The 27523-nt window shown below is 37.3% G+C and overlaps 1 long non-coding RNA gene across 1 annotated transcript; it reads left to right on the top strand.

Moving 5' to 3' along the window:
• Positions 1-387: 387 nt before the first annotated feature.
• On the top strand, positions 388-2812 carry LOC145999786 (uncharacterized). Its single transcript, XR_014443429.1, has 2 exons — positions 388-519; positions 2680-2812. It is a non-coding gene; the product is annotated as an uncharacterized LOC145999786 (long non-coding RNA).
• Positions 2813-27523: the final 24711 nt, after the last annotated feature.

Below are 27523 nucleotides of genomic sequence, written 5' to 3'. Positions count from 1 at the left end.
TGGGCCTCTTTTGTCTCTTTCGTCGTTCACTACGGTGATTCGGATACATTGCGCCTTTAACGTGGGCGCCCAGGAGTCCTGGGAGGCTCATTCCTACGGGGAGGGGGGATACGGAGGGAAGGAGGGTGGAAGGCATGGAGGTACCCGCACGTCCCCCTCCGACCTGGGCTCCTCCATTGTCCAGGATCTTTTCCACAGTGGTGGTTTTCCCCCTAGGGGATATTGGGGGGCTCAAAGGGGTCTCAGGGGCCCTCAAAGAGGCCAAGGGGAACCCTGAAAGGGCCCCGGGGGACTAAAGGGCCAAGTTGGGCCTTAAAGGGCCCCGGAGGCACTTAGGTCCTGAGGGAGGGAGGCTCAAGAAACCAGGGAGGGAACATGTAAGGCTGAGAAATTCTCAGAGAGTGGAACTCCAGTTCCGCGGGAGCATGGAAAAAAATAAAAAGGAAAAAAAAAGTGTCAGGGCAGCGATCTGCGCCAAATTATGCAGCTACCCAGGAACAAGGAGTTCAGCGTACACAGGTAAGTTTTGTAGTTCTTGTGTGATGTAGTATGAATGTAAAATGTGCATTTAACAATGAGTCAAACAGTTTGAACGTACAGTAGGTTCGGATCCACGGAGAGGGCAATAGGGGCGATCTCCCCTCCCCAAGTTCCAAGATTTTGCCTAATATTTTTGAAGACTCAAATGTTCTGTCTGATCAACCTAGTTTAACAGGCTCGAGCATTTTTTCCCCAAAGTTTAAGTTCATTTTATTCTTATGGCTAAACAAAACTGGATCTAAAGTTTAAAATTGGTTTCGAACCATTGTGCAATATGCCTACACCCCCCACATATATATATTGAGTTGGTGTTGTAAGTCCACTTTATGCACAGTAAGGCTTATCGGGACTGGACCTACATTTTAAAGTGGGGAGGGGATAGACCTCGAGATACCTTGAGAGAATAAATAGTTTCTGGCTTTGGCTTTTGTTGTTTATTAACTTTGCTTCTCATATCTGATCGTTCAGTTGACCGCACCAATGTGAGGAATTATGATAACGATATACAAACTATCTATTCCAGCCCTGGACCCTACATTTGCAAAACAATACTCTAATCTCTAAAACATGGAAGTCAATTGGTTACTGTATATAGAAACATATATTGTTTACATAGAAAAGTGTAATTGTAGCTCAGAATTGATTATCGGTGAGGTGAAATTAGTCCCTCTCAACGCTCTTCTGGATTCCCCATTGACGTAGTAACAAAAGTGGTCATGTTGAATGTTGATTAACGTTTCAGTTATTTTGTAAGGTAACAGTATTTAGTTTACAGATATAATTTTTATGTGCATCGGTTGAAACTCCGAAATAAATTCCACCTTGCAGTAACTTCAGTCCTCAAATTTTAGGGTTTGTCAAAGCTTAACACTGCAGTGGTCGAGCGGAAAAAACTTCCGTCATTGGTCGTGTGGACCATTGTTTGTCAAAATTTCTCTGGTTTTATAGCGAGAATGCCCTTTTTAAAATAGTCTGGTTCACTTAACAAAATCATAACTTATTTTACTCATCACATTACAGGAGGCAGAAAATCCTGAATCTAGTGCATAACATTTGGATGTGATGAAACCAAACAAAATTACGTATCTTGGAATCTTACTTTTGTTATTTTCTATTCCAAGAAATTCAAAAATATGTTTTTGGTGGTCTGGACACACCAGGCGCGGATAGGGGCGATTGCCCCCCCCCCAAACTGCCAGGTTTTTGGATATATTATTGTCCTTAATATCTTGAAAGACTCAAATGTTCTGTCTTTTATCACCAACTTTAATTAGTTCGAGAATAATTTTTAAAGCTTCATCTAAGTTCATTTTATACTCAGAGAGGCCAATTGGAACTGGACCCCCTACAGTTTAAATTTGGACCCAAATTACCGTGTGGTGTGCTTCAAAATGAAATCGAACCCTAGACCCCTTGAGAGAATGAATAGGTGTTTGTCTTATTTTCTAATCCACTCTACTCCTCATATCTGATCGTTGAGTTTGCCGTTGCAATGGGAGGAATTATGATAACAACAGACAATAATAACTACTTATTACAGCTCTGGGCCCCTATTTTTGCAAAACAATAAATATTCTAACATGGAACTCTACTTGATCCTTTTTTACAGTACAATATATTGTTTTACAAAATAGTGCAAGTGTAGGTTAGACTCGGTGAGATGTGCAGCACTCGACTGAAATTCGCCTCTCCCAACTGCGACTTCTGGATCCGCCACTGGGACACACCCACTTCATATATTTATAACAGATTTGAGAAACGCGTACTTATATAGTACATAGAAACACTAACCATCAATATTTGCGTGGCACTATTGTGCTCCATGAAATATGAGCTCTAATAAAAAATCAACAATGGATATATATATTTCAAATAACGGCTGCACAAACATCCTGAACTTTTCCAGGAAAGTAGACTGGGAGCCAAGGTAAAGAGTGTTGCCAACCTGCAGAAGGACGTGAAAATATACGAGTGGATCACCTTTGTGATCCACGCGACCACTACAGTGGCAAATGCGATGATATTTGGCTTCTTCCTAAAGTTAATGACTATAAATAGGCCAGTTCGTACATAACCTTTAGGCTAGAAGTCTGTCTAGGAGATTAGAGTGTATTTCGTTGTTCTTCCATTTTTCACTAGGACATGCATTGAGTCACCAGAGAGTTCCTGCAACAGAAACGTATTGCAACAGAGAGTTCCTGCAGCAGAGAGTTCCTCACTGAACACCAGAGAGTTCCTCATTGAACACCGAAGTCACCTCATGAGATCCTAGGTGCTACTGTACAGAAGAAATAATTTTTTATATAGTTACAAGCAATTAATGTTTTACGTTCGATATTTATTACTTTGGTACTATTGTAGGGTAAAATGGAGTATATGAACAAACGCTATCAAACGCTTAAGATGTTCTGATTAGGATGTAGATATGACATTTTTCTCGTAATATGAGTTTTTACACAACTTTTAACAGACATTTGAAGATGAGTTATCTGGAAAATTCATAACATTAAATGTTTCATCTTACATGAAAAACAGTTTTCTTCAAATAAAAATAACCATAAGCAAACAACTATTTGTCTAATATTAATAAGATTGATATATATAGTTACTTTGAGTTTTTACGATGGTGGGATACCAACATTTCAGGAATGAAAAATGGTTATTTGAGTGTTCTTCACAGTGTGAATTCTTATTGCCTCAATGACAATATTTACCACTGTAAAAATGTAAGACAAGTAATTTTAAACTACACCAAACTGTTACTATATATTTGGGTATCTTAGTAATCTTCATACCTACAACCAACATCAAACAAAACAAGACATATACATGAACACTAAGCAAACCATATTATATTATTATTATTTACAGGCTTTACAATTACATCAGTCAACAAATTTGTTAAGTAATGTTGTTGAATTTCTACCTGAACTTATATATATATAAATTTCTACCTGGACTTAGAATGACAAGTGATAGTGCTATCAAGGTTTACCTATTACAGGATGGGACACTAAGCATATTCTCCATTGACTTGTGCGAACACTTTTCTAAGGCCTTATAAACAATAGACTATACATACCCAGTACAAGCAGAACCATCTTGCGGGGGAATACATATATTATCCGTGGTGCTATGTTTTTGGACATTATACTCGGATATAAAATGGTTTGTTATCGTGGATCGCTCTTAAAATGTTAAATATATATTTCCATCCTTCTGGCTTCAAAATAATTAATCAATTAAAGAAACTACTAGCATAAATGTATTGTTTCACGTATTTTATTTAAAGCACAAATTATTATATTTGCAAAAATATACATTTTCTCTTTGCCTTTTCTCGGAACCTTCCCCAGAAAATTTTCCGAAGGGGTGTAATATTCACGTACTCGAGATTTCATCCGTGAATATTACACGTACCATTGAGTACGATTATAGAGTTCATTTGTTAAATAAACTCTCCAACCCAATAGACAGTAGCTCCTCGTCGTCTGCTTCGTGCCTCCGTCTATTGGCCATAACAAAAAACTACTCTCTCCTTTTCTCCCCCCCCCCTTTTTCTGCCCCGTCGATTCAGATCGGGAACACAGCAGTTCGCATTCAGACTCCGCGTTGTGCCTTATCAGCCCAGCAGCAGCGACACGGGAAAGCTCGCCTTGAACTGTTTACTTCCTTCGGAAACCTATTGGGACCACGAAAAATGGAACACGTTCAGTAGCAGCTGCAATTATGGTCTCAAGTGGAAATACTTAACTGTAGTTTTTGGTACCAGAACAGTTGAGTGTACTTGGTTTACGACTAGAGCTCCGAAGGAATACATATAAGGTAAATTGGACTTCTATCAAATATTCCCGTTGTCTGCTTGCTTGTGGAACTGTTCCTTTTTTTTTGAATTTTTGCACACGTGATCGACGTATGTTCTCCCTCCTTTCAGTTTTTAGACTTGTCCCGTTGTTGCAATAACGAGTACTGTGAATTTGAGTGACTGCACGATTATTACTCCTAATTATCGCCGCAACGAAAACTTACTAAATGCCTTCTAGTGTGAAGTGTTCGTTTTGAGCACGCTGCCCGTAGCAAACGACGGTAGTAGTAAAAAAGGGCTCACTTAAATGCAACCACTTTCTTTTTTATTTTTGGTTGAGCGCGTGTTAAGTGGCAGAGGAACCATTTGGACAGTTAATAGTGTTGTTGAAGAGCTACTGGGAGCTTATCCTGAATTGCTTTAACTACTTCCCCTTTTTTGATAACTCGTACAACACACCCCGCTCTTTCCGGTTTCAATCCAGTACCACCAAATAACCAACACGGTAGCATCAACGGCCATGCAATAAAAAGTTGTATTACACAAAAAAAGAGAAAGGAAAATAATTGTAGTCTATTACTGATAAGACTGGTTACCATTCTTAATGCTGTTGATATTTGTATATTTATAATGCACTTGTTACGATCGTAATTACTCCTTGGGAGACTGAATTGTTAACCAGAGTCCTGATGGACCTTTTTATAATAGTTATTGAGAACAGAAATTAAATAGATTGTTAAGAGGAAGTTGAATTGTACTTATTTGATTAGAAGTTTTTACCCCTGTTATCTCTGAACAATCTTTTGCTCTGATTGATTAGATTATCGCATAATAAGTCATGATGTGTCTTGCTCATGGTAATCTCCTTTCTTTGTGTTTTTTCTTAACAGGACTAAATCTTAGAAACGCCGCGTTTAACTCTATTAGCGACGTGTGAGAAAGGTGTAAGTCATTAAATTGATACGCAACTGTTGTGTTGCGGAGTGTTATCCAATTACTTACGCTAGGGTGTTCTTGGTCTTGATTTTTTTTTTTTTGATACAAGCATTAATATTCTTATTTCTTGCAGCATTATTGACAAAAATAAAGTGAACGGAATCATTTGATTTCGACCGTTCCATTGGATTCCAAAGTATACTGGAACCTGACGTGACCTTTCTGTGACTTGCCTTGTGTTTGAAAATATAGGCCTAACAGAAACGTCGCGTCAGATTGTGTTTGTGACCCTTGTGCGGGCGTAGGCGTTGACAATAGTAATTTTCCGCGCGCTTCCAGTATAGTTTTACCATCAATTCGGGCAAGTCAGCGTTCTCCCCAACACAGGGGATAAAAATCGAGAAGTTGTGTCCTTGGAGATATATTGGCAGTGGCGTTCCCAAGGGGGTTCGGGTTGGTGTGGGTCATAACCCGTCCGCCCCTTGACCCAGTATTCCTAAAAAAAAAAAAAAAACCCAAGGCAGGGAAAGATGGCAAGAATGAGGGCTGACTACTAAAAAAAAAAAGTATACGTAACCCTCCTTTCGATAATCCTGGGCGCGCCACTACACTGGCATCATTCTTACGACCTACGACAGGACGGAATTGGAATCCGGGTTACAGCATATGGAAAAGGATCGTATGCTTCATAGTTTAGGAGCTAATTTTCTAACTTTTTAATTCTGATTAAAATGTCAATATCTCTCCAGAAAACAATCTAGAAATCTGTACAGTGGGATCCCAGAGTATTACCGTGCAAATTGCCCATCAGCATGTTCGTCCACTATATTTGACTCAATAAGAGCTTCAACAATTCAAAGAAAACTCAAAACAAGCTGTTGACAACTTCTGCATACATAAAAATACATCGCTTAAAAACACACAGGATGTAAAAGAAAAATTAGTGAAATTAGTCATGGACAATTTGCACGGTAATACTCATGGATCCCTCTGTACTACCCAAGCTCTCATAATTCTCACTTGAATATAGGCACACATAAGGGCGTCGCTTGTAGAGGTAAGATTTAGCTCTCCGTGAAAGAGTCACCCTAAACACCCCCAAGTAGATTATACGAGATATTTTCAAAACCGTTAATAGATGGAAAGAAACATAGATAAAGAAAGGGAAGGAAAGAGGGAGAGAAATGGAAAGAAAGGAGCGAGAAAAGAGAGAGAGAGAGTTTCGAAGTAAGAAAACCAATGGGGGACAGAGAGAGAACAGAAGTAAGAGAAAGAGATCGAAAGTAAATGAGAGAGAAGAGTAAGAAAGAAAAGAGAGAGAGAACAGAAATGGAAAGAAAAATAGAGAGAGGGAATACAAGGAAAGCGAGAGAGAGAGAGAAATATATCTAAAGTAAGAAAGAAATATGAAAGAAAGAATAGGCAAAAGTAATAAATAAAAAGGAGAGAAAAAGAGAGAAAGAAAGAATAGAGAAAAAGATAGAAAGAAAGAATAGACAAAAAGAGAAAGAAAGAATAGGGAAAAGGAGAGAGTACAGAATAGAGAAAAAGAGAGAAAGAAAGAATAGAGAAAAAGAGAAAGAAAGAACAGAGAAAGAAAGAATAGACAAAGAGAGAGAAAATAGAGAAAAGAGAGAAAGAATGAACAGAGAAAAGAGAGAAAAAATAGAGGAAAAGTAGAGAAAGAAAGAATAGACAAAAAGAGAGAGAAAGAATAGACAAAAAGAGAAAGAAAGAATAGACAAAACAGAAATAAATAATAGAGACACATGAGAGATAGAAGGAATAAAGAAAAGAAAGAAAACAGAAAAAGAGAGAAATAATAGAGAAAAAGAGAGATAATAGAGAAAAGAGAAAGAATGAATAGAATAAACAGAGAGAAAGAATAGAGGAAAGGAGAGAAAAAGAATAGAGAAAAAGGAGAAGGAAAGAATAGAGAAAATAGAATAGAGAAAAAGGAGAAGGAAAGAATAGAGAAAATAGAGAGAAAGAAAGAATAGAGAAAAAGAGAGAAAGAAAGAAAAGAGAAAAAAGGATAGAGAAAACAGAGAAAGAAAGAATAGAGAAAAAGAGAGCAGGAGAGAATGAAAAAATACAGAAAAGCGTGGGTGAGATCGAATGTTGGGAAAAGGAACCAAGGATTATAAACAGCATAGCCGTGCGCAAGGTGCCCCTCCTAATACGCTCAGTTAGAAATTTAGTGTAGATAAATCTTATTACTGTTATTAGACAATATTACTATCCTTAAAAAATAAAGTATTTTCAAGCCAACGAAAGTTCCAAAGCAACTACAGCGGATTTATTTCCTATGTAATCGGATTGATTGATTGAGTTCGTGTCTTAAGTTCATTTTATGCACAGTATGGCTAATTGGGACAGTATGCCAAAGATGCAACAAAGTGTGTTCATTTTACTTATACATATCATACTTTACAATACATATCTCAAACGATCGGCATATATAACAGCTATATTTTTGGAAATGTACTGCACCTTAAAATCCGTTCCCTAGCACTACGCCACCATGAAATAAATTTTGGCCACCCTTAAACCCACCTGCATACAGCACATCCTTGTTAAAAAATCATTAACGTAACGCCATTTATTAATGATTAAACATTTCGCAAACATCAAAAACTAAGACCAAGAAGCAACATGACATCCCACAATATGAAATCGACAGTGATGCCTTCATTATATGACAATCAGTTTTTGTCACCTACTTTTTTATTATTCTATATCCTAGGTTTTCATTATTTTATATTTTTCTGTAACTTCGTATCCTGTTGAAGCTTGGGTAGAAAAACACCACGTTTCTGAACCTTTTGTGTTTCTCTGCTTTTGTCGACTTTTTCCCCGTTCGGTTAGAGGAGCTGGGAACTACCACAATGTGCTGTGATAAATCTTTCACTGTTTGAGCGACTTTTGTGCTTTTGGCTTTTGTGCTTTGTTCCACTTGGGAGACCAATTAGTGGAGGAACATGTTACGTACCGGATGAAAGTCCAGGCGATAGAATCTATTCTTTTCATCCCATTCTAACGCAACACGTGTGCTTGAAGACGCTGGACCAAGCAAAAAAGGGACGCTTGACCACCAACGACGCAACTTCAGATTTCCGCGCCTAAAAGTCAGTCGGTTAGATTTCGAAATTCAAGTTGTCTTTAAATAGTGGCAGAACAGACAAACACATACAGTTGACCGCCAGTTTCTGAACCGACAACACCTCTGCGACAGTCTGAGTAAGATTCTTTTTTCTAGCGCGCCGTGTGTTTTACTCTGCATGAGTGACTGTGACAAGTGGTATAAATACGCAGTGTCAATTAGTGACCTGTGCACTGGATTCGTATAATTCTTTTTGTGACGAGGAACAGTAATACAACTATGGCGTGCTAAATCACAAGAGGAAGAGGGCCATGGGTCTTCCTATCCTGCATGAAGCCGACGCCGCAGATCATTGCCGCCCAGCGTCCCGACGTCACACTACTAAAACGCCGCCACAAGAGCCACATACGCCTCGCCGCCACAAGTGACGTCCGCAGCCCAATATGAAGCCATGTAACGATACCGCCGAAAGCCGCCAGCCGAATCAGCATCCTTGAGTACTTCGACGCCGACGCCCGACAAAAGTTCTACAGGGAGAGAAAGACAGTGGAATGGGAAGATGAAGCGACACCAACCCTCACTTATACATACCGTCAAGAAGAGAAGATTGAGAGACGAAGCGACACCTACTGCGTCTTGAGACGACGCCGACGTCCCGCGTAAGATTAGCAGTGAGAATCCACGAATACCCCCTGTAAAGCAACTTCGCCCGTTTTCGCCGTCCCCCGAGTAGAGAGAGAGAGAGACGATGCGAAGCAATTAATCGCTCCACCACGAGGCAGACGAGATGGCAGAGAGGCAGTTTTCCCTCATCTAATCGCCGTGATGTCGAAGCGTAGAAGTAAAGTGTGTTCAAGAAGTTTGCGAAACGCCGCTACAAAGAAGTAACGTGGGAAAGTGTTAGTGTCGCGAGGAGGACCGCGGATTGACGTCACACCGCCGTTTAAAGGACTACGGTAAACGTCGCAGGAACGTCTAGAACGCCGAGATGGTACAGTATACAACTGTTAATTTTCTATATGTGTGAGTGATCATCGACCCAAGACCTCAAAGATCGGCCGTCGGACGAAAAGATACCAGTCAATAAATTAAAAATCGCAAAGTATTGATTAAATTTTTGCCCAACATAATCTAAATTTCACGACAATTTCTAATTCGGATGATCGATTCACGGCATACTGTTGTTTTTCCCATGCTCTGCGCCGAGCCGTATGAATAATTATCTTTGTCATATTAGGTGTGTACTCTTAAACATTTGATTAAATTGCATAAATCGTGTATCTCTTGCAGAGTAAATAAGGAAGTAAATTAACTTCGTGCTATTTTTAATATATTCATACATCAGTGTCTTCATTTTTCATTCTGTAAACATGTATGTGCCTTGCATTTGATATCTATGTTGCACGAATTGCGTGCCCTGCCTAATGTTATTGAAGTTCCGAGGCGCATTAGTGATAATTCTACAACAATTACTTAAATGTTTTAATAAATTGCAAAACCATAAAAGTTTACGTGTTATGCTCGTTGGCAGAATTTAATGAGCATGCGAAGATGAAAGCTAAGTATCCTGGATTCTAAACAAGTTAACGTCTGCGGGCGCAGTTTAAGATTCATAAGAAAACTAAATATTGCTTGGCATCTAAAAAAGCCAATGTATTTACCTTAATGTAATTTTTTCCCTGTTGTTTGATTGTGTGTGTGAATGCTTGAGTGATAGCGAGGGGTTGTGTAATGTGTCTATTTTTGTGTGTTATATAATATACATTATTGTTATCTATGATTTGACTATGATTTGTGTTTATACATATCGTATACTAATCCTCATAACTATTGGTATTAATATTTCGTACAACGTTAAGTCAGTAAAGCATTTCCGCTGGACTTTAGGGCTAACATGAATTATTATTATTATTATCTACGTCATTATTATTATTTATTATTTATTATTAATTATTCAACGTCACTTTATGCACGAGTCGGCTATGCGTCGGAGGTAAAAACCGATCCGGTCACACGTACCCTGGAATCAAACCGTTTAGCTTGGCACCTAGGAAAGAGACTTCGGTCTCCGGACGAAGCGTCAAACCCATTAGAATTAATTGTTTTTGTCACCCTTCCTTCTCGTCTGCGCATTAATAGAGAGGCATTTGTTTGTTTGTGTGTCACGGGCGCCCTTGCTCCTATTTCCCTGCAAAAAGGAAGGGCCTCAAAAAATTAGGGAAAGGGGGAGGAGGGACGACAGGCAGGGAGTGTAAGGACAACAGCAGAGTTTTACAACACATGCCTGAAAGAACCTGGCCGACTCCTTCTGAAAGCTTTTATCTTTGTCCTCCTACGAGTTGGTCATTTCCAGCCAGAACATTGCAAGCAGTAACCTTCGGGAGCGGATCCACGGGAAGGGCGATAGGGGTGATCGCCCTCCCAACTGGTAGTTTTCTGGATATATTATTATGGATAATATTTTTGAATACTCAAATGATCTGTCCGATCACTAAGTTGAACAGGCTAGAGACTATTGTTTAAAGTTAGATTAAGCCCACATTATGTTGCCCATGGTAGACTAATCGGAACTGGCACTACAGTTTAAATTTGGATCCGAAAAACTGTGCCTCAAAAGGGGATCTAACCCTAGACCCCTTGAAATAATAGGTTTTTGTCTTCTTTCTCTATTCATTTTACGCAGGGTGAGAAATCACTTAAGACTGTTGGGGGGGGGGGAGAAAGATCTTAATCTACAAACCCCCTTTCCCCACAAACATACATATAAATTATACGATATACATTTTTATAATGTTATTAAAAAAGTAAAGAAAAACTAAATTAAAAATATATTATTATTCATTAATTACACAGAAGGAAATAAATTTGTTAATTTTATATATAGGCTATATCGGATATTTCAAGGTAGCAAACTACTTCCTTCACTAAGATGTTAATAACTTATGAATTAGTTGAACTGGTTTTATTATGTGCAAGTTTTTATTTAGTTTTTGCTTTATGTTAATATAAATCAATTAGATTTCATAGTTATTATTGTTTTGCATTCTTGTTTTACTTCTATTGTGCGTATAGATGTAGATTTGTTAATGATCTCTTGAGAGAGAAAAATCATTGAACACTCACAACTACACAAATCTGTGTATGTTTTCGATATTATTCTTAGTACAGTCGTATAATTCTAAAGAATGATGGGATCAGAACCAGTCGCTTTGCAATTAATTGCTGGGTGATGTAAGTTATTCATCATTCATCCTCTGATGAGAGCACTCGTAATTGTCATGACGAGTTAACGCTTGGCAATACGAAAGGTACAAATAAGATTAAGGAACTAAACTGCTAGAAAAGACAATGGTCACTCGTTGGGTTTTCTGAACCTTTGAACCTGAATCATGACTGGATGTTAGGATAGTTACCTGTCTATCTGATGAATTATGATGAATAAAATATACGAAGTCCTCTGTTGGCTTCTCTATTGGTTGACCAGAGCGTCGTCTCACTTATGCCCCACTGCTCTCCTAACCTCTTCTCCCTTCTCAACTCCAATTCCAAGTCCGTCCCCTCTCAGCTTGTCTCCTCTCTATATCCCTAGGCCATGGAGCCCTTCCTTCATGCCGAATCGTGTTTATTAATTGCCACTATGCAAACCGCTGACTCCATAGGCAGAAGAAACCTGTTTCCTGAATAGCTCAGGAGGTTTGCATAGCACAACACTGTGAATTGTTTACATGCCTCAGAGGCTGAGACAACTGAGAAAAACAAGTGAATGCCCTGGTCAACGTGAAGCATTCAGAGAGGCTTTATAAAATAAACATATAATCTTAGGGATTGATAAATTCTACCGCCGTGCAGAAAATTTTCCATGTTGAAAATTTAAAAAGTCAAATCGCAAAGCTTGACATGACCCAGGTTCGCCAATTTCATATATTTTCTTAGAAAAAACAAACATACAAAATATAAAAACAACAAAAATTACATAACATAGCTTTCTCTTGTTTTCCTAACCCCCCAAAAAATATTCCGTTACCTAAAACATTACAATCGATAATAATAAGTACGCATGTCGATATGATAAAAAAAAAATATTTTGTATCATTACATGACTGGTAGTCACAAAAGTTCATGTCATTATATGATATAACTTGCGACGTAACACAATTGTTCGTACGTAAGCCTTTTGATGTAGGATTGCTCATTCCTACGGGTCACGAGAGCTCGGTCGTTTATCTTTTGTCCATCGCCAGCGTGATGTAAACAAAGCCTGCAAATGGCCGACGTGTTTTCACAAGGAAATCCATAGTTCACAATGTTTCTATGGAATTGAGCCCGATGTGGACCCTTCAAATAAGTTTCGAGAACTAAAAAAAGTTTATAAGTAAGTACACAAAAGCGTGGATTCTCACATATGTAAGTAAAATCGTAAATAAGCATGTAGAACATATATAAAAAATAGACGTAAAATGTTGCATTGAATCCTGGTATACAAGTGTTCGAAGTAAACTTATCACAAATACACATATCATTGTTTCTGCATGTAGAAAAGCCTGGGTACACCAAAATGTAATACGTTTTGCTTAATTTATAGCCACTTCACTTATTACCAAACGAAAGGAAAAATGTTCTTATGCACTGTTTATATCAAATCTTCCCTTCGTTGCAAGTCAAATAAGCCTCTTCAAATACATAAACTGTCACTGGCTATTTCGCTTATTCCTATGTATGAGTAGGAAGTATTCGATGCACATAATTATTTACACTGAATAATAAAACTGTTGCAGGCAAAAAAACCAGATAATCAAAATAACATTCGATTTCCTTGACTATGTTATTATGTACACTGTAGTAGAGCCTTGTAAATACTGTTGATATATAACTGCACAAAGAAAAAAATCGTGCAAGTGTCAAAAACTGTCTGCTCTGATTTGTAGACATGAAAATTGAAACTTCACATAATATTCATGAGTAAAAATGTGTCACTTACTATGTTCCATCTTGATGAAACAAAAAATAACTGCTTGTAATGAACATATGCATAAAACATTGGCATAATAAAGCATACTTCCTGAAATGTTCGAATGTGCTGTAGGAATGCTTTGCTGTTACTTGCATGTTCGTTTGGCTATCCGTTTTAAAAATTTCTTCTTAAAAAAAAATGTGCACTACTTGTTGCTAGCGCTGGTTAATTGGCACAACTGGTGCTTGTCGCCTCCTTGTATTATGATGTAAAATATAATGCATGTTAAAACTGCCTAGCATGCATGGTACGGAACTGAACATGTGAAGAAGGGCCATGGAAAAATATTCTTTTCCATGATGCATGGGAACATCCACATAAATACACATGGTATAAGCTTGCATGTGCATGTGTGGGGAAACACTGAAGCACAATTTGAACAACAACTCTGTAATTATTGTTGTAACCAAAACTGCTGCGTGTAGGATATCTGTTCTCTCTGCTTCTCTTCTTCTTTGTATTACTTGTCTTCTTAACTTAGTTTGGGGCAATGTAAAAGGTGTAACAAATTACCCGTAGAACTTGAGAGATGGGGAAAAATGTTGTCCCAACTGCAAACAGTGTGGAGGGAAATTTTATCTGGTTCCTTCACTAAGTGTGGTTGATAAATCAATAATCTGTGATCCACTGAACTGGGAAATTCATGGTTGAATTCAGTCTTCCCGGTAAAAGTGTAGTCCTCTTGTAGTATTACTAAAAATGTCTGCATGCCTTCTTCAAGTTGTTGGTGATGAGTCTCTCCGCATGGTAGTTGACTGCTTCGGCAGAGGTCCTTCATAAAAATGCCCATGATTGATGTAGGCATTGCTCGTCCACGTCGTTTCGTATAGACAGTTTAGGTTAAATAAGAGGAAAATTATAATAATGAAAGGAAACTGCTGAGGATAGGTGTATTTAATTCACGGTATGCACACAAGACCAAACTCATTCCATTGCCTTTTCTTAAAATTAAATTAAATTAAATTGCCTCATCAAAATAAAATATGATTAAAATAAATTGATTAAATATCCGCCATAACTCTTTTAAAATAAATAAGGAAAATTTAAATAAAATATACAACCGTAATTAAAATATTAATGTCCATGATTGACGTGTTGCCTTAAATTATAAATTATTGCTGTGCTGCTCTGAATGTACCTGTCTTGCAAGTTGAGGGTGCTTATAAAAATAATACACAAGTGCTGCAGTTAGCAATAAATTCCAAATAATAAGAACTAATATAGACATGGGCAAAGGGTTTAAAACTAATTCCTGAAATGAAATGCCCTTACTAATAGATTGATTAAGTTGCTTTAAGGCAAATTCGAGCGGAGTCCATTGGGGAATAGTGAAATCAGATAAATTCTTGGGAATATTAAGTGGTAATTCAACTTCCTTCATTTTTACATGTTCAAAACCTAAAATTCTGGTTTGTAAAATTTGTTGATCCACAATAATCTGAGAAAAATCCTGATAATTAAAAAATTATTGATTGCTCCTCGTTAATCTGAATTGATCTGTGGGTGTTCAAATTATTATTCAAATTCTGAATGACAATAAATTGACCTGTACCTGATATTAAAATACCATTACGTGTTCTGATAAACTGAAATAATTTGTTGTCAGTAATAGACTTCACTTCAAAATTACAAAATTTAAAATTGTTAAACAAAAATAAGTCTTGCAAGCATGTTTAAAATTCTGTTTAAATTTTAAAAAATTATTATGTTGTGAACCTTTAAAAAAGAAAATATATAAAATTCGAGTTGCGCAAAGCAAGCTATTAGTGTCCTAAGAGGTTGCTTTGGCAAGCCTCTAACGGCCTCCTAATAACTGATAGGCCGGTGCAACATTAGCCGTAGTTCATTATTATGCAATGTAAAACAAAAAATTCAGTAAATGCTACTTCGGACTTTCGTTGAAACTCCAGGCGGTAAGAAATATAGCATCAGGGAATTAAAAGAGTGAAATTATAATTTTAAACACAATAAGGATAATAAACTTTCTCAATTCCAAATTTTCGTTAAACAAAGAAATTTAACCACTCAAAACTTCTCGAGTCCGCCGTATACTTCAAATCACTTGATCATAGACAGACCCGCCGCGGAAAAAATATACTTGACTCATATAAGAATGGTGTGCCAATCCCTTAGGCTTGTCCAAACAAAATAAATCGAGAATAGTTATGCAATATATTAGCATATAAATAAAAATTACTAGTTATTACCTACTGTACTAAAATTAATACGAAGTTAATCAGTAAGAAGTAATGAATTCATTGCTGCAATGTCAAATAAGGTGCAAATTGGATAAGTGAACTAAATTTCATAATAATAAATATTAATAATAATAATAAATTCTCAAATTATAACATTTGTGGTAGTCCATACTGTTAAAATTTGGAAAGGAACGGTGCCGTGGCGACTTTTGCTGCACATGCCTGTGCTAATCACCGAGGCTTAGCCCGGGCATGTTCCTGAAAATTTTGATTAATCTATGTGCATAAAATGCTAAAATTGCCCTTTTGTAAAATTTCCCAGATTTCTATCGAAATTTCGTTTGACTTTATCCTGATTCTAATCAAATGCAAATCGATTTCTCCCATAAATTTACTAACTATAAATATCTTTATTATAAACGGGAAAATTTGCGAGAACAACTCAAAAAAAATCTCGTCTTGTTGTTCCTTTGTTAAAATTATTGGTCGTGATTAATCTTAAGTGCATAAATGCGACGTTTATGGCAAAATTTATCTATGTAAAACAAAATATCCCTAACATTGTTGATATGAAATTCTATCGTGAAAATCAAATTCTGATGGCTATATTCATAACTGAACTGGTCCCATGAAAATTTAATGAGCGAACGCCACTGGTTCGGAAACAATATGCAGAGTCTAAAATTTTCGTTGTCGTTTCCATGCTAATTCTTTCTGTGCTTCTAGCGTGCTCTGGAAGGCTTCAACACGGAAAAAAGAATGCTCTGACACCAGATATTTGAAGTTCTTGCAAAGTTGCATTTTTGTGGTCGCTGGAATGAACTGAGCTGAGTTCTCTACAGCGACAGCGAGAAGGCTTGCAGGCTCGCTTTTTGCCGTGTTCGGGTGACGTCGGGTACAGTTCGGGTTCCGTCGGAATAGCGGAGGGGGGGAATCGTTGCTTCGAGCAACGGGCAAAAGGATTCTCCTGCTAGGATGGTAAAATTACAACGGACGAAGGAAGAAAATAGGGCGCTATGATTCGCTGACTCGCTGCGTGACGCGTTAATGTTGGCAAAACTTTAAATTATTACAAACAAGGTTTAGTAAGAGCTGCGAGAGTCGAAAGAAAGTCAAGGACTTTTGAAATGACGTCTTAGGCGTGATGGAGGGGCAAAAAAAATTTGGCGCGCTTGTCAGCGTGGCTGCAAAACTCGAACACTTCCGTGATCGCATAATAACAAAGACTTGGGAAGGTGCTAGGAAAATAAAAGACTAATAAACCTTGCATAAAATACAATCAGACCTCAATAATGGATTATAACTTAAAATTTAATACGTAATAAATATAATAGATATTCTAGGCAAACGTATAATCGTAAAACATATGATCAGTAAAAGATACAACAGGTTCGGAAACCTGAGAATTTGGCTTACTTTCTGCTTTTTAAGTGAAACTTGGAACTTTCTCGACTTTTGCTGTTGACTGATTTACAAATAAATCTTTAACTTTTACAATTGGCTGGACACAGGGCGAACTAATCAATTCACTTTCAATTTTGCGGCTGTTTTGAACAAAACTTGGACCCTTGCTTACGGCAAATTTCTGAACTCTATCTTTAACAGATACAATATTCTTAGGCAAATCTAAAACGTCGTCTTTGGTGACTAATATTTCGGGATGAATCTTGAACTTCTTATTTTACACTGTGCTGAATAATAACGGACTGAGGGAGGGGTGGCGGTATGACGGATGGTGTATCATTTTTAAGTTCACTTAACGCTAATTCGTTGGTACACTCATGGTCATAAGTAATAGATTTCTTGCGTTGACATTTACAGTAACAAATTATGAAAATTATAAAAATACTAATAATAAATGTTGCTAATAATAAACTTGTAATAATATTATGAGGATAGTCAAAGGACTTTTTCAACAGATAAATAAAATTTGAAGCTTTTACGTATGGAAGAAATCCGTTTAACATAACTAAAATCGCAATGATTTTCATGTCGCTTAGGCAACAAAACAAACAGTTCTTCAAAGCTAACACGTACTTTAAGCCTGCCTAGTTTAAATTAGTAGGTATTTTAACTCAATTTATTTATTTCTGATTCTAGGCTCAATTTATCTGCTTAATTTATTTATCTGATATAATTTATTTATTCTCTAAATTTTTAGCACTGTTTAACTTATCTTATTTTAAATTTTACTGCAAACTTATGTTATTTAATTTCAGGTGTTATCTTTATTTTTAAATACTTAAAATCAATCAAACCGTACTGAGGTACAAGGTAATGGAAAAAATTGAGACTGATTTAATCCTGACTACCTGAAATAAAATAATAATTATTATTTATGCAATCTTTAAATGCATTAAAATACTAACATCACTAAAACTTGAAGAATCTTTAATTCTCTCAACTCATTCTACAATATGCTTAGCATATTGTTGTGGCAAAGTTTGAAACTAAAACCGTTGTGGTTTAACCATAATCATTCTGCGATAGCAGAATGGATTTCCAGGATTTTGGTAGCTATTCAATATCCGAAGGAAAATACTTGTTATTGGGGCGCAAAAAAATCTTCACGTCGACGTCTACATATTCATATAAAATAAATAACTTAAACTAGAACTTTGATAATATAATTATATACCTTCTTCTGAAGTGTAACTATAAATTTTTAGTGATGTACTTGCTGAGCTAGTATTTTTAATACTGCAAAAAAAACTTTTTGTGCCTAAGGCACATTATTAATCAATAAGTCTGCTTTTATTTAACCTTTAATATTATTAGTGCCATTTTCATTATAAATGAATATTATATTACGCAAGTGGATTTAAAATATTAGACCTGTTTCACTTTAATAAATGCCGTAACTTGAAACAAAAATTGCAATATTTATATTTTAAGATTTAAAACAATCTACATTTTAAAGTTTTTAACATTCGAAGCTACAACGTGCTAAGGATAAATATTCAACTGTCAAACAAAACAATGTTTCGGACAGAGAAAAAAAATATAAACATATAATAACAAAAAATCTCGTTAATTTGTGAGAAACGTCCACGCTGTGTAAAGTGCTCTCCTAATTCTCTTCTAGTTATTTAAATTAAGTTGGCTGTGCCTAACTGTGCTTAAATCATAAGTATATGTATATATGTGTACGGACTCTTTCACGTCACTACTGCTTACCTGTGTACGGACATCTCTCGTCACTGCAGCCTATTTATACATCTATTACTTCTCAACTAGAACTTTTAATTAATCGGGCGGTTTATATCCTAAATCACGGTACGTCACTCAAACTATATACTAATAGCGGACATTAAATGTACAGCGTGCCCAGGAATATAATTAGCGTTTTGTTTCTTTACATATTAACATGAATTTTAAAATTGAGGCAATGTATTCGTAAGTTAAGGTAACATAAGGCAAGTGACTATCTCGTATAAACTTGACTATCTCCTTAATCTCAGCTCCCTTCATGAGGTGCTAGAAGACTTTAGTCATTAAGAATATAAATGAGTGGTCCTCGGGGCCTTATTCGTTCCCAAGACTATATATGTATAAAATGTAATATCCTCTTTGCAATAATCTTAGCAGTTATAGTTCAAGCATTCTAAATCATTTACAAGTTACGGTCAGTTTTAAACCAAATTTAAATTAAACTTTTAAGGAATCTCAATTAATAATAACAGTAACAAAAAAGTTGACTCAGAAAAGCATACTCTCTGCAGAAAAACATACTCTCTGCTATGAATCGTTAAAATTCACATAGTGCCACCGAGTCAGAGTCAATAAACTCTAATTTATTTTCCTCGTTCATGAATAACTTTAAAATCCACTTTTAATCCACGTTTTTAATTAATTAAAATATTAAGGGTAAAAATCGTTTACTGTTTACTGTAGCTTACTGTATTATTTTAATCCTCATAACCAACGTTGTGATAATTTTCGTATCCAAGATCAAGATCATGTAAAAAAAAAAAATTCCATCCTATGTTCTAAAATCACTGTCAATGCAAGAAACCATCGAATCTAAATGCCTTATTCTTCTATAAAATTCTGGGAATGGTAAAAATTTCCCAGGTGGGAATTCTGTCGTAGCCATGGTGCCGAATTCGCGAGCGAACCACAGCGCTACCAGGAGCGAAGTGATAGGGAATCGTCCACGGACGTCCCTGGGCCGACCGCATTTTTGGCAAGATGTGGCTGCCTAAAACCCGACATCGAACCTTCCGCCACGCGGAATGCCGGACGCTCCTGATACCAAAGCGCCAGAACAACTCGGGTAACCGCGACGGAGCTAGGGCGCAGGTTCCTACGCATTTTTACATTTCGCTGATTACCGACGCAGACTTGAGGTCGATAAATTTCATCGGATTCATCCTCATGTTAGACAAAACATCTATCATGGCATCAAATATTCTTCCCCCATCAATGTTAAAAAAAACTTTAAGCCCTATGTATTTTCAAAATCAAATATGGCAAGGACATACTAAAAAAAAAACTAAACAAGTTAGCAAACTTTTTGGGGTGGGGTTAATTTAAAACTGGTTAACAATTTTCCATCTCATTTCCGAAAAAATGGATGAAAGCCCTAAGCATATCCATCACGTATCAAAACGGAGATAGAGGGAAAATTTCAAAGCTAACAATTAACTGCAACTCTTTTCATTTCCGAAAAAAAATGAAAAGGCCCGAAGCACTCCACCACGTATCAAACTATTTTCTCATCGCATTTCCGAAGAAATGGATGAGAAGCCCCAGCAATCCACCACGTATCATTCAAAAGAATGATGGGATCAGAACCAGTCACTTTCCAATTAATTGCTGGGTGATGTAAGTTATTCATCATTCATCCTCTGATGAGAGCACTCGTCATTGGCATGACGAGTTAACGCTTGGCAATACGAAAGGTACAAATAAGATTAAGGAACTAAACTGCTAGAAAAGACAATGGTCACTCGTTGGGTTTTATGAACCTTTGAACCTGAATCATAGCTGGATGTTAGGATAGTTACCTGTCTATCTGATGAATTATGATGAATAAAATATACGAAGTCCTCTGTTGGCTTCTCTATTGGTTGACCAGAGAGCGTCGTCTCACTTATGCCCCACTGCTCTCCTAACCTCTTCTTCCTTCTCCATTCCAATCCCAAGTCAGCTTGTCTCACCTCTATATTCCCTAGGCCATGGAGCTCTTCCTCCATGCCGAATCGTGTTTTTAATTGCCACTATGCAAACCGCTGACTCCATAGGCAGGAGAAGCTACCTGTTTCCTGAAGCATTCAGAGAGGCTTTATAATATAAACATATAATCTTAAGGAGGATTTTTTAGGCTAAGATTGCTGGTGAAGTATCCCCCAGGATTTGGCACCCTGATTTTACGCCTAATATCTGATCGTTCAGTTTACCCTGCCAATGGGAGGAATTATGATAACGACATACAATCATGATCTATTCCAGCCCTGTACTCTATTTTTGTAAAGCAATGTACTAATCTCAAAAACATGAAAGTCAGGGTGGTTCCTGTTTACAGTAATATACAGTATATTGTTTACATAAGCGGTGCAAGTGTAGCTTCTTATAATTGATTCTTGATAAGATACCAGAGTTAAATCCGCCCCTCTCAACTGTAACTTCTGGATCCGCCACTGGTAACCTTGGTCTGAAGGTCGATTTTGAATCGGGCATCTACTTAAGATGTTATTTGATTTGGGCTCGGAAGTTGGTGACTTAAAAGTTCTCACAAGGATATTAATTTCAATTTTTGTTTTTAAGTCCACTTTATGCACAGAAAGTCAAATCGGATTAGGACCTACAGTTAAAGTGGATCCGAGTCACTATGTGCCTCCACCAGGTATAGAACCCGGGAACCCTTTATTACAAGGCGACGACGGACATATTAAAATTAATAGAAAAATCAACCATAAATCTTTTTAAAAAAATACTTCCAACATTACCTTAGTATTCAAATGTAAGTTTGACCGGTTTGACTTTCCCATAAATGACAAGTCACACAAACTTGTGAAAATACTTCAGAGTTCGAGTTCCTGTATGGTAATGCGTGTTTCCAAACAGCACAGACCATACACTTCCATAGGTGACCAGACGTCCTCTTTTATCCGGACATGTCCTCCTTTTTAGATGTCTGTCCGGCGTCCGGGCGGATTTTTTAGAATTCTGTAAATGTCCTCCTTTTCTGGAAAGAGCAAACCATCGACCATAGCAAATGTGCTGCATAGAGAATGCTTCCACACATAACGATCATCATTTAAGGCATATTACGTAGGGTGAGTTAAGTGTTCGAGCAATGCTCAAATAGCATCTGTGAGCTGAACACGATCACTTTCCTAACTGAATCATTAGTAGGGTGCGGATTTATAGGCACTAAAAACCTCTGAAATAGGCACCAAACTGATGAAAATAGGCACTTAAAAAGACACTATAAATTAGGAACGGTACGAAAATAGGCACCTGAAATTTAAAAAAGACATTAAAACAGACAATGAATGTGAACTTATTTCAATTTTCTATTTACAATGCACAATCATACTGTATTGGCACTTCAGTTCATTATAAAATTGGGATAACGATTAACAAACTATGATCGAAATTCACATTTGCGGGGAATCGTCAATTAAAGTAATTCTCACAAAAAGAGCTTGTGCTAACGACTTTGCGAATTTAAACAATTGATGAAAAAACAATTTGCACCATTGTAAGAAAAAAATATTTTAAACAATGTTCCAATTGAGACCCTCAAGTCTGTCGAATACCAGATTTCAGTCAGTACAACATAAACAAAGCCTTCCATCCTTCAATGTAGGGAAAGCCAGAGGAACGTAAAAAAAGCTGAAGTATGCAAATAATGCAGAAGAGCCATTTTTTGGCACAATAGAGCAAAATAGGAATTTATAGGCACTATTAAAATGCCTTTTCGGACTAGAAACACCATGAAACGAACTTTAGACATTAAAGCCTATGTTTTACTACAAAGGAATATAAAAGGCAAATAGGCAAAATTCCTCAGCCTAGTCGTTAGTATTATTCTAACTCGTTGCTTCGCCTTCTGAAACGGCTGGAACGCACGTATTCTGTGCAGTTCCTTTTCGATTGATTGATTTTGTTTATTTTACTTCGCTTTTCTGCCACTTTTAGCTAATCGCGAAGATAAGGATGAACAATGATATGATGATTTTGATGAAGGGGCACTCGCAAAGAACACCCATGCCCAGGCCGGGATTCGAATCCGGGACCGTTGGTGTTGTGTGGCGCGGTGTGCTAACCACTCCGTCACGGGGGTCGGTCAGTTCCTTTTCGAGTTATGCATACGCGATACAGAAACGCGTAGGGAGAATTTTGATTATTAAGTAATATTTTCTTTCATGAAATTACGAAGCGGAAGTGTAAATTCAACAATGATCGTGCCAGAAAATATCCAGCTTTTAAAGGATGGAAGAAACGAATATGAGATAAAGTGTACGGTGGCTGTCACTTTCCCCTGCTGTTGAAAGAGAGCTAGAAATGTTCGTGGTATTAAAATCATATTTCTCTACCCAATATAAACTACCCAAAATTTTAATTCGGTTTTTGGAAATAAGTTAGAGCGAATCTTACTTGTTACATTTGCATTCACTTGTTGGTATATTAAGTTCTAACATCCAAGAATTATAAAAAGGAGTAAAATTCTGTGCTTCAAATTCTAGATATTCTTTGTCATTTGTTAAATAACATATTAGAAGATTCTTTCTTTGCTTAAAGGTAAGAGGAAGTTATTGAAAGAGATCACCTGAAAAGTATCTGTGAGCAAAATGTTAGTAAGATTTATTTATATTGATTAAGTTATGAATAATGGCAAATGTTTTGCCATTTTTTGCGGTGTCCTCCTTTGTATGGCTTTGTCCTCCTTTTTCGCCTGCTCTGTCCTCTTTTTTGAATGCGTGTGTCTGGTCACCCTATCCATACTGCACAGAAGAAACGGACTTGTTTGAATTCATAAAACACTTTTGATAATTCTCTGAATATTAGTGACAATGATTCTACATTAGCATGCTAATTGGACATTATCTATTATCTAGAGCAGGGTGCGAAATCATTGAAGACTGGTGGAGGAAGGAATATCTTAATCTACACACAAATACATATACAGGGTATATCTAAACTCCCATTACAGACTTTCATGGCTTGTAGTGGGAACCAAAACGGTTAAGTTTTGCATAGGAACTCATGTCCGGAAACGTACCGTTTCCCCGCTACAAGCAAAACACCAGCACAACAAACGTTGAACACTCCCACTTCTGCTGCTTACTGTACGTTGTTTTTTTAATAGCTGCAGCGTCCACTTACAAGAAGGGCTCGATGTGGCGACCATTGACTTCGATACAAACACCGTACCTATCATGTTCTGGTACATACGATCACCAACACCTGGTAGTCCGACATCCGCCGCTGCCCTAACCCGCGCCAGAAGGTTTTCCTCTGATTCCAACGGGGTCTCGTAAATCAGGCTCTTCATGTGGCCCCACAGGAAATAATCCAGCGGAGTCAAGTCCAGCGAAAGTGCAGGCCAACGTACGTATACCCTGGTCATTGGCGCCGAAAACGCGGGAGAATTCAGCGTCTGTTGTGGTGGTGTTTTACTTGTAGCGGGAAAATGGTACGTTTCCGGACATGAGTTCCTACGCAAAACTTAACCGTTTTGGTCCCCACTACAAGCCGTCATAGTATGTAATGGGAATTTAGATACGCCCTGTATATACATACAGTATATATTGTATATTGTATATGTATAAAAATTATTATGATATGGATATTTATAATGTTATTTAAAAAGTCTATTAATTACTAAATATTATAAAACGTTATTATTAAATACACATAAAGGAATTAATTCGTTACTTTTATATGTATCAGATATTTGTAGTGTAGTAAACTAATTCCTTTATTAACTGGTTAAAGATGTCAATAAATTACGAAATAGTTTTATTACGTATAAACTTTTGTTTACTATTTGACTTGCATTCTTCTTTTACTTTACTTGTGCGCATATGGCTATTGGTGTAAAGTAGATGTTAATTATCTCTTGAAAGAGAGAGAGAGAGAGAGAAAGCATTCTGCACTCGCAACCACACTATTTTGTGTATGTTTTCGATATTATCCTTAGTAAAGTACATAAGAAGTCAAAACTAATTGCTTATATTTTGTTGCTACAACATAAACTCTTCCCCCCCGGAAATGGTTAGTGGGGGAGGAATTTTGAGGTCAAAGTTGTTCATTGGGGAAAATCTCTCCTGCCCCCCCCCCCCCCCCATGATTTCGCACCCTAGTCAAGAGAATAGAACATAGAATTCAGTGGAGCAACGTAACACTCTATCCCGGGAATCTCTGGCGCAAGCAAGTAGGACTCGAGAGGGCTCGGCCAATGAACGCGTGAGAGGCACAGGCGTACGCACGGGGGGGAATTGCCCCTTCTAATCATGGACGTCCGCAGATTTTTTCCACGGAGGGACAAGCAAGATATTTTTCCATGGGGTATATTACCGCGATAATAGTGTTGTCCTCTCAAAAATTACAGCTTGAATTTGAAATTATCGTATTAATGTAAATTACTATGACTGAAATATATATACTTTCATGTTGACATTCGATTTCCAAGGGGAAGGTGTGGCCATCCTTGCCCCCCTTCCAGACGTAAATGTCTGTACAGTATTATACTTTCACCTAGAAATTTAGAGCAGACGAATCCTAACGCCGTTATTAAAAGATACTATACTCTTAAAGAAAATCAAGTATTTCCAAGCCGATTAAAGTCCAATGCAACTGGGGGTAAAAGGGGGTACAGTAGCGCAACCACAGGGGGTCCGTGGGCATTGCCCCTCCTCCCCAACCTTTACGGAATTCAATTCTAGGGAGGCAAGAGGAGCAAACATTGAACTAAGGAAAGCAAAACTAGTAGAATGTAAGGGTAGCATAGCAGGACAAAAGGATAATGAAGGTGGAATTATTTTTCACGTCTTTCTTGCATTATTTCTTCCAGACGGCCAACAGCACCTGCAGGGCACAAAGGAGCAATTGCCATCCTTGATGTCAAATTTTATACAAATAAAAATACATTACGTCAAATTTTCTTTCTCGCAATATCTCTCACAGTCTTGTCAAGTTGAAAGAGAGGTAGCTAGGGGACGGCGGGATTTGGCCATGGGCGCCGAACGTTCTAAATGAAAAAAAAAAAAAAGAATGCCATGGCGCCCCATGAATTTTTTGTGCCATATTAAATTAACAATATCAATATTGTTTTCAGTTTGCAAAAATTTGGAACTGAGAATTTTCTTGCTCGCCACATTACTAAAATAGTGAGATAAAATGAGGTTTTTCTTTCCCGACTGAACTTTAATCAAGGCTTTTGCCTCGCTCCCTTCCCTAACCAGTGGGTCTGCGCACGCCTATGGTGAAAAAGGAAGTGAGTGGAATGGCCATTCTATCAATTATACATCTCAAAGCAGTGGCGCAGGAACGGGGGCTACAGGGGTACATTGTACCCTCCAAAATTTTTGAAGGAGGGTACTGTACCCCCCTAAATCCGTAAATCCACTTGTACCCTTCCCCCCCTTAGATAATTTGACAGGACGCAAGGCGCTACTGTTAAAAGAACCTACTTTCAAATAGCTCAATAAAAAAATTGTATATTGTTTATGACATAAGCATTACCTTTCTTACCATAGAAATTCAAACCATTGTAAACTTATTCTACTGCATTGTGCTTGCTACTAATTAGTTTCATTGACCTGTGTCCTTGGAAACCGTTTTAAGGAGGTTTAAAATGTGTGTGGGACGATGGAATCAGATAAAATTAACTCTCAGAAAAATCACGCTGCAGAGAATGCTCCTTTGCGTAAGGGGTGTTCCCTTTTTTAAAGAAGTCGTCGCATCGAGTCGAAGATAAGATACAAATCTTCATCATATGACAGGCCTCCTATCTTTTGAATATTTCAAATGGTATTTTCCAAAACGAAATACACAAACGAGACGAGACACAATAGAAAAACTTGGGGGGGTACAATGTACTTCTGTACCTCACCCATAATTTCCATAACTTTGGTATAGGGTGTTCGGAAAACTATATTTAAACCTATATATTGAGATATTTTTTAAAACAAAGATGGTACTAAGACAAGAAAAGTCTCTGTTTCGTCTCATATCTTGACACGAGACTGAAATAAATCTCTTCAAGATCAAAGCGAGACGATACTTGATATCCGAGACGATCTCGTTTGAAACTCGGATATCATATTTGAAGAAATCGCTTAAAATAAATTTAAACTACTATTTTCTTATCCACACATGCCAGGGTATATCTTACTGATATTTCAAATAAAGTGTATATTTTGTTTATTGTACGTAATTGCAAAGTTAATCCATTAGTGACAATTGCGAACCTGTGCTGCCTGGTTTCATCTATTCAGGATAAAATTCCGTATTTCGATGGTTCGCAGCGTCGAAACAAGATGTAAAGCAGAAAATGGTTATTATGAAAAGTTTTTGCGTTAGTGACACATTGTACGTTATGAAACTTGGAGTGGTGACACAATGTACGTGTTGCTTATACTAAACATTTCATGGGTGAGGATGAGATACCTCGCCTTGTAATTAAGGGGTCCCACATGCATAGTGCTTTGGATTCCACTAGAAACTGTAGATCCAGTCCCGATTAGCCTATCTGAGCATGAAGTGAATCTAGAATAAGTTTTTAAAACTTGTGATTGGAAACCGAAACAAAAATAAGGACAAACAAAAACGAGAGGGACTCTCACCACACAGGAGACTAGATGAGGCTGTGACAATTCTCGGCTCCTCTCATCGTGATATCATTCCTAGGTGAAATGAAATGTTTCCTAGATATCAAACCGGTGCAGTTTGTGATTTTATTAGAGGGGGGACTT

This window comes from Lepisma saccharinum, chromosome 15, assembly GCF_977018435.1.
Source record: "Lepisma saccharinum chromosome 15, izLepSacc3.1, whole genome shotgun sequence".
NCBI classification, from domain to species: domain Eukaryota; kingdom Metazoa; phylum Arthropoda; class Insecta; order Zygentoma; family Lepismatidae; genus Lepisma; species Lepisma saccharinum.
Note: the sequence above shows the minus strand (reverse complement) of the source record. Positions and strands in the feature narration are given on the sequence as shown.